At 41.9% G+C, this 8,685-nt stretch overlaps 1 pseudogene; it reads left to right on the top strand.

Annotated features, from left to right (window-relative positions):
- The first annotated feature begins 3,625 nt into the window (after positions 1–3,625).
- Positions 3,626–3,730, top strand: LOC142873469 (uncharacterized; annotated as a pseudogene).
- The last annotated feature ends 4,955 nt before the right edge of the window (positions 3,731–8,685 follow it).

The following is an 8,685-nucleotide window of genomic DNA, read 5'->3' as shown; positions in this document are numbered from 1 at the left end:
CTAATCCTGACCAGCTACATTCCTACACCTCTCACTCCTCCCACATATGCATGAAGTAAGGTAGGTCAAAAGAGTTATTAGCCCCATTAGGCGGTGTTCCTAAAAATCCAGACGTATGTGAAGCTGGAAATTTCCTATTCAAGTCAAAAGGATTGGGGGCAAAGGAAAACTATGCCCCTATGATTTTTTTTAATTGCATAATTACCCAATGCAGCAGAAAACAAAATTGGACATAAGCAAGTGATTGGTAGAGTGTGCTAGAAGGAAAATGGTAACTCTTTGTACACGTTATAATGGACTGAATTAGCCCTGATTCTGGGGAGTTCAGAGTCATCTCAGAAAGTTCAGCAAAGACATCTGCTCAGATACAGACATCTGCTCAATGGAGTCACTGCAGTGGGAGTGCAAAAGAAGAGAGAATGTTGGAATGAATTAAAATAAAAACCAGCTGAGAAAAATTAGTACAGTATCGAGTGTCTTACTAAATGCTGCTAGAGCCTCTAATTCTATAGGCTTCATATAGACATCGCGTATGTGTTACTTGGCTCAGGGGCACAACTTAAAAGCAAAGGTCCAATAGAGATCAATCTATGCATAAATATCATCATGTCCTTAGGGTGTGATCAGCTCTGGGCTAGGTCTTTTTAACAAGTTTATGGTAGTAATTTCTGTCAAAGAATTGAAATGACTTGGAAAGTACTAGAAATAAAATACAGAGGTGATAGCAAAGGACTAGATCCATAGCTAGCATTTGATTAACATTGCCAGAGTAATTAGTAAAATCAATATGTACCGGCGGTTTCTTGAGCACCTAAGGTGGGCCAGGCACTGTTCAAGACACCAGAGACACAGATATGAATGAGACATCCACGTGCTTGCTGTTATGGGGCTTATGTTCAAAGATGCTGAGCTACAGAACACAGAAATAGTGAATGCAGGATGAAGGGACAGAGAGTAGGGGGTGTGGCTGAAGATGGCCAGGGAAGACCCTCTGCAGAGGACTCACTGAGCAGGAACTTGAATCGAGCAATGGAGTCATGTAACAGCCTCAAGGAGCAGAGTTCCAGGGAGAGGGGACAGAGAGAAGGCAGTGTGAGCGTGGCATGCATGGCCCACAGCGTGGAGAAGTGCAGCTAGAGCAGAGTTGCTGGAGGGGAGTGACAGATACTGAGTTTAAACAGGAAGCCAGGGCTTGACTGACAGTGTGCTGGGTAGGCTAGGGTAAGAAACTTGGGAGTTTGGAGAAAGGAACTCAGGTGAGCATGTACACAGGTAACTGGATATTAATCAGCCATTTCTTTGTGCTCTCCATGTTAGACCAAAGGCCCTAAGTTAAAAACAATAGGATAAAAATATTCCCACCTTCTAGAAACTACCAGATGTCCTCTCATAGGTCTTACTAAAAGATAGAAGACTTGATCCTTCAATCCTCACCTTTGTCATTCCAACCAGCCCATGGGAGAGAAGACTAACATTTTGAGAAAACTGTTGGCCTCTGCAGAGTGTGGTTGCAATTTTTCTATCCTAATCATGAGAGGAGATTACTTCAACTCAAAGGAAAGCAAGAAGATGTCTACAAGAACTCCACTGAGATGCTGGGTGTGCCTTCAGGAAGGGAGCTGTCATCTTGCTCTCTAGGGGGGACACTTAGCTGAGCTGCAGGCACTTGGGCCCTCTCCCCAGTTCTCCACAAGAGTAGAGATGACAAGAGGACTCTGGGGATTGCTGGAATGTGCATACATAGAAAGTAACCAATTCTCACCTGAAGATTCCTAAAAGTGAAATGGTGACTTGATCCATAGTGAGAAGATGGGTGGGAGGAACCCATGTATAAGGGGAAAAAAAAGATGAGCCATCTACAAACATGGACACTCACACTAACCCATCCCCTGCTGGCCAACTGTCACAAACACTTGTAAATTACTGCCATCTAGTGATTGGGGCAAGGTGAGGTAGAAAAATTAGACACCATTTGTAAGAGTCGAGGTATGAGGGAAAATATTGATCCCTGGCCAGGGTGGAAGTAAACAGAACTTTTTGAAGTTTTCCTATGGAATGGGTAACCAGCGTCACCTACCACTCTTGTATTTGTGAAGCTTATTAAAAATTTTTATGAGTCAACCTTCAGGATGACAGGTGTGCACTAGAGTTGTCAAAAACCCTAGAATGAAGAACAAAATCAGATGACTGACACTATCTGACTTTAAGACTTACCAAACCTACAGTAGTCAAAACAGTGTGGTATTGGTGAAAGAATGGACACATAGATCACTGGTACAAAATAGAGAGCCCAGAAATTGACTCATACAAATACACACAACTGATCTTTGACAAAGGAGCAAAGGCAATTCAATGGTGAGAAGATAGTCTTTTCAACAAATGGTGGTGGGACAACTGGACATCCACATGCAAAAAAATGAACCTTAGACATAGACCTTCCTCCATTTACAAAAATGGATCAAAATGCATCACAGATCTAAATGTATTATAAAATGCAAAATCATAAAAATTCTAGAAGATAACATAGAAAATCTAGATGACCTTGGATTTGACAACGACTTTCTATATACAACACTAAAAGCAAGATTCACGACAGAAAAAAATGACAAGTTGCACTTCCTAAAAATTAAAAACTTCTACCTGTGAAGGACACTGTTAAGAGATTGCAAAGGCAGTCCATAGAAGAGGAGAAAATATTTACAAAATATACATCTGATAAAGGACTTCTATCCAAGATATACAAAGAAATCTTAAAACTCATCAATAAGAAAATAACCATATTTTTTAAATGAGCAAAATTTCTGAAGATTCTTTATCTAAGAGATGTACAAATGTCAACTGAGCACATGAAAAGATGCTCCACATCATATGTCATTAGAGAATTGCAACTTAAAACAAAAATGAGATACCACTATATACCTCTTAGAATGGCTAAAATCCAAAACACTGACTACACCAAATGCTGACAAGGATTTGGAACAAAAGGAACTGTCAGTCATTGTTGGTAGGATTGCAAAATGGTACGGCTGCTTTGAAAGACAGTATGGAAGTTTCTTACAAAGTTAATCTTACCATACAATCCAGTAATCATTCTCCTAGGTATTTACCAAATGTGTTAGGATCTTAATGCCAGCACAGAAACCTGCACATGAATCTTTATAGCAGCTTTATTTATAATTTCCAAAAACTAGACGCAACCAAGAATTCTTCAAAAAGTGAATGAATAAACAAGCTGTGAGGACAGCCATATAATGTAATAATATTTATCAATTAAAATAAATAAGCCATCAAGCCACAAAAAGACATGGAAGAACTTTAAATGCATATTGGTAAATTAAAGAAGTCAATTTGAAAATCCTACATACTGTATTATTCCAACTCAATGACATTCTTTAAAAAGCAAAACTATAGAGACGATCCAAAAATCAGCGGTTCCTGGGGTTTGTGGGGAGAGAGGGAGGGATGAGCAGGTGGAGCCCTGGGGAATTGTAATGCAGTGAAACTGTTCTGTGTGATACTATAATGGTGGATACACAACACAGTGCATTGTCAAACCCACAAAACTGTACAACACAAAGAGTGAAACTTAATATAAAGTATGGGCTTTAGTTACTAATAATGTATTATCCCTTATCAGCCTTTGGGCTAAGATCAAGTGTGGTATCTGTTCTTATCAATTTAATGATAATGTATCAGTATTGGTTCATTAATTTTAACAAATTTACCTCACGAATTCAAGATGTTCATGATTGGGGAAACTCTGTGGGGAGGAGGTGTATAGGGGACTCTCGGTCATATATGCTCAATTTTCCTGTAAACATAAAAATTTTCTAAAAAGGCCGGGCGCGGTGGCTCACGCCTGTAATCCTAGCACTTTGGGAGGCCGAGGCGGGCGGATCGCTCAAGGTCAGGAGTTCGAAACCAGCCTGAGCGAGACCCCATCTCTACCAAAAATAGAAAGAAATTAATTGACCAACTAAAAATATATATACAAAAAATTAGCCGGGCATGGTGGCGCATGCCTGTAGTCCCAGCTACTCGGGAGGCTGAGGCAGTAGGATCGCTGAGCCCAGGAGATTGAGGTTGCTGTGAGCCAGGCTGATGCCACGGCACTCACTCTAGCCTGGGCAACAAAGTGAGACTCTGTCTCAAAAAAAAAAAAAAAAAAAAAAAAAATTTCTAAAAAAATAACGTTTATTAATTTAAAAAATATAACAAAACAACAAACAAACAAAAAATCCACCTGGAGCCATGCAATAAAACTACAGTGGAAGAGCAAGAACAGGTGGCACATGATGTTGAAATATACAGGACTCCGGTCAGAAACTCACTATTGTGTAAGGGGGGATGGATTTCAAAGGTACAAATAAGTGCCCTGAGACTTCAAAATCCCATCTGGCTCATTGTGAAAAATGAATTAAAGAAGGCCAGAAAGGTAGAAGAGACATCATGATAGAGTTTCAAGTGAGACATGGTGATTCTTACTGTTGTTTCCTTGGTTTCTTTTTTAAAAATGTTTGCATTATGCATATTTAAGGTGTACAACAAGCTGTTTTGATACAGAGAAACACAGTGAAATTATTACTATAGTTAAGCAAATTAGCCTATTACTTCCCACAGTTTGTGTGTGTGTGGTAAGAGCACTTAGAATCTACTCTCAGCAAATTTTCAGGACATGATACCATATTATTAACTACTGTCCTCATGCTGTACATTAGGGCTCTAGACTTGTATGCCTGCAAGTTTGTACCCTTTAACTTACTTCTCCCATTTCCCCCAGTCCGCACCCCTGAGGGCTACTATTCTACTCTCTGTGTCTATTTATTCGACTTTTTTGTTAGATTCCACACAAAAGGGTGATCATACAGTATTTTCCCTTCTGCTGCTGGCTCATTCCATTTAGCATAATGTCCTCCAGGTTCATCCATGCTGTCAGATGGAAAATGGCAGTATCTCCTTCTTTTTTAAGATTGAATAATATTCCATTGTATCTGTGTATATACTGCAATGTTTAAAACTTATTCATCTGTTGATGGACACTTAGATTGTTTCCATATCTTGGCTACTGTTTTCATATCACTGGCTACAATGCTGTGATGAACATGGAGGTGCAGATTTCTCTACAAGGTGCTGATTTCATTTCCTCTGGGTAGATACCCAGCAGAGGAGTTTCTGGGTCATATTGTAGATCTATTGTTAATTTTTTGAGGAACCTCTATATTATTTTCCAAAACAGCTATACCAATTTACATTCCCACCAACAGTATACAAGGGTTCCCTTTTCTCCACACCCTTGCCAACACTTGTTATCTTTTGTCTTCTTTGTAACAGCCATTCTAACAGGTGGGAGGAGGTCACTCATTGTGATTTTAATTTACATTTCCCTCAAGATGAGTGATGTTGGGCACCTTTTCATATACCTGTTGGCCATTTGTATGTCTTCCTTGGAAAAATAAGACGCAGTGATTGTTAAGCTAGGGTGATAACAGTAGACACCAAAGAAAATAGAAAGAGTTCAAAGATGTCTAGGAATTAACAAGACAGGTGGCTGTGGGGTTGAGCAGCAAGGGAAAGAGGCAGAGGTCTAGGCTTGTTCTCAGGTTTTTAATGGAGCACCTGGGAGGAGAGTAGTGCTACTGATGAAGACAAAGACAGCTGGGATGTGCCAGTTTGAGACGGCCCTGTTGAGATCGGTGTCCCTGTAGGACTTTTGGTAAGAGATGTCGAACAGACAGTTCGCTGTGGAGGTCAGAAGCCCAGCTGGGGGCCTGGGCTGGAGAGGCCTGGGGACTTTAACACACAAGCACAGTCTCAGGTGTACTCGGTCCTCACTCCTAAGCTAAATTAGTGGCAGCTAATCTTTCTGAGTGCTTAGCATGCTCCAAACATTATGAAAGATACTCTAAACTAATTGCCTCATTCAATCTTCAACCCAACTCTGTGAGGTAGATGCTCTTAGGATCACCACTTAAAAGATAATAAAGTGAAGGTTAAATGACCTCTCCCATATAATTCACCTGGTAAGTGACAAAGACCCATCTCACAACCTACTCCATGTTTCCCAGGCTTCATACTTTTAAACCTTGTGTTTTAGGGTATCAATATTTCAAGTGTTCAAGTATTCATCATGTTTTCACACATTTGAACGCAACTCTCTGCGATGGGTGTACACACCTGTCTAGCCTTCCCATCCACCCACAGGTCTCAGCCTTTATCAACATTTTCTCTAAGAGGAAATACCTGACACTGCTTTGTTATTGAACTCTTTGTATGTTTCTTTAATTTCTACGTTGCAATAATAACTGGAAAATGTGATCAGATAGTTTTCAAGTCTCATTAGTCAAATTAATGTTTGTACTGCAAGCAACCTGAAATTCTGGCAACGACAATGAAAAAAGTTTAGAGGAATTAGGGACAAAAATTGCTGTTAGAGGAGAAATTAAATAGATTGTTTCACTTGGAAAAAGAAAAGCTTTCAATTTACAAAATAACATGTTTTTGTTTTTGGTTTTTTTCCCCAAGATTTCCTGGAATGAAATCAGCCCAGGGATGGGAAGCCCAAACCCCAAGAGACTCTGAGCTCTGGGGCCATAGACTTTTCACTTCTTTCTACACTTCAGTCTTCCCAGCTCTCAAAGGAGAATAAGAGCAGCTGCCCTGATTATCTCATGGGGCTGTGATGAGATGCAGGTAAGATAATAGAGGGGAAAGCTTCATGAAGTGTAAAAAGTGCTAGATAAATACAAGAGTTCATTTAAATAATGATTATGCTTCCTATTGAGACAAGCCTCAGTGACTCACAGACTGCGTATCTGGGCTGGAGAGTGCAGCCAGACTCAGGAGTGCAGAGGAGCCAGCCCTTAATGATGGCCAGGACAGAAACCTTCACTTGGCAAAAAAAAGGAAAATGGGGCAAGAGAGGGTAGGAGACTCACCCAAGGTCAGCGGCAGAGCTGAAATGAGAGACTACACTTCTCACGCTGGCCTGTTGGTTTCTGCCTTTTTACTTTAGCTGAGAGGTCTCATGGCCACTTCCTGGATCATTACCATCTCCTGCCAGAAAGGGGTCTGCAGCGTTCAAAAGAGAATAGCCCGGCTCTCAGTTTGAGTCTAAGATAAATGGCTTTTACTGGGAAGAAAAATATGCTAACCCGAGGCTTACAGAGGATTAGTGGCTCCACATTACTGAGAGGATAGGGAAAACAATGAAAACATCAATAAAAGCGATAGCAATTCACATTCACTAACGGCTCAACATGTGCCTTGACCTGTGCTAAGCATTTTAACGGCATGTGTCTCTCATTTTATCCTCACAGCAACCCTGTGAGTAGGACACCATTACTGACTCCAGTTTATAGATGGAAAAATGGAGGCTTAGAGATGCTAAGGAATCTGCCCCGGGCCACAGGCTATCAGAGGTAAGAGCAGGGATTCGCCCCAGCCAGTGTGACCCTTGGTTTCCAGATTTTAGGCACTGGACACATCACACACCACTAAGTATCACAGTCTCTGGAACTGTGGTTCTAGGCTCCCCACGGTCTAATCTGCTTAGCTTTCTCTCATGCTTTAAATCTGGAGAAAACACTGGGTCTGACCCTTGTCCTCCTCAGCCTGCAGGGGTGGCACTGAAGGACAGACTGCACAGCCTATCTGCACTCTGGTCCCTGCCCTCTGCTCCCACTGTCCCGCCTGCCTGGGGTGCTCTCTCCTCTTCTCTGCCTGCCCCAATCTTACTCTTCTTTTAAGACTCTTCTGAAATTTTGCCTCCAGCAGGTCCTTTCAGCCACTCAGTCCATGCCAGCTTCCCTTTCCCCTGTTTCCCTCTGTCATTTGCCTTCCAAACCTTCCACGTGGCTCCCTACAGGGCTCAGCCTTCTGATAACACTTTTTTTTTTCATTTGTTATGTAGTCTTTAGGAATGTTCATCCTATATCCTCGACCTCGTTAGAATATCCTCAAGGGTGATGGGGGTGGCTGCTTCTCCTGGGTCCTTCACCGTGTCCAGCACATGGCCAGGTGGGTGGTGAATAGTCATGTCCAAAATGAATAAACTAAGAGCAGGAGGAGAAAGCTACTGAGGGGGCAACTGTCAGCTCAGTGGAGGATAACTTTCTCCATGGACACCTTTTCTTATACAACAGAAAGAGTATCTTTGAGAGGTCAGCATTTAGGTATCATTGGAGGTGTTCACACAAGGGGCAGCTCAGGGACACTTTGGACGGGATTCTTCCTTTGGGGGAGTTGATGGAAGGAGCCACCGTAGCAGTCTATGATCTCATAACTGAATACGTGAGTGAGTGAATGAGTGAATTTGCAGTGTCAGTTACTCACGCTTGGGCTCTCCCCCACAGCAATTGGGTCATGGTGTTCTGCATAACTCAGTCTTTTATCTGAAAAACATTGACGTGAAGTAAGTGGAAAGCAGATCCTATTTCCTCTATTTTCCAGATGAGGAAACAGACTTATTGAAGTAAAAATAATTCGCCTGAAGTCAGCAGTTGGGCACACACCAGAGCCAGCCTCCAGGATCCCAGGCTGCTTCAGTCTTTGCTTCGAAAGCCCAGACAGCTCACCAGGGCCCCCACAGCTGCACCCCTCTGGAGCAGAGAGGGGGAGTGGGAAGAAATTCTACAGAAGCCTCAGCTGCTCCCTGTTCTGGGCCTTGAGCCACAAAGACACTTGGGT

Source organism: Microcebus murinus, chromosome 10 (assembly GCF_040939455.1).
Source record: "Microcebus murinus isolate Inina chromosome 10, M.murinus_Inina_mat1.0, whole genome shotgun sequence".
NCBI lineage: Eukaryota > Metazoa > Chordata > Mammalia > Primates > Cheirogaleidae > Microcebus > Microcebus murinus.
Note: the sequence above shows the minus strand (reverse complement) of the source record. Positions and strands in the feature narration are given on the sequence as shown.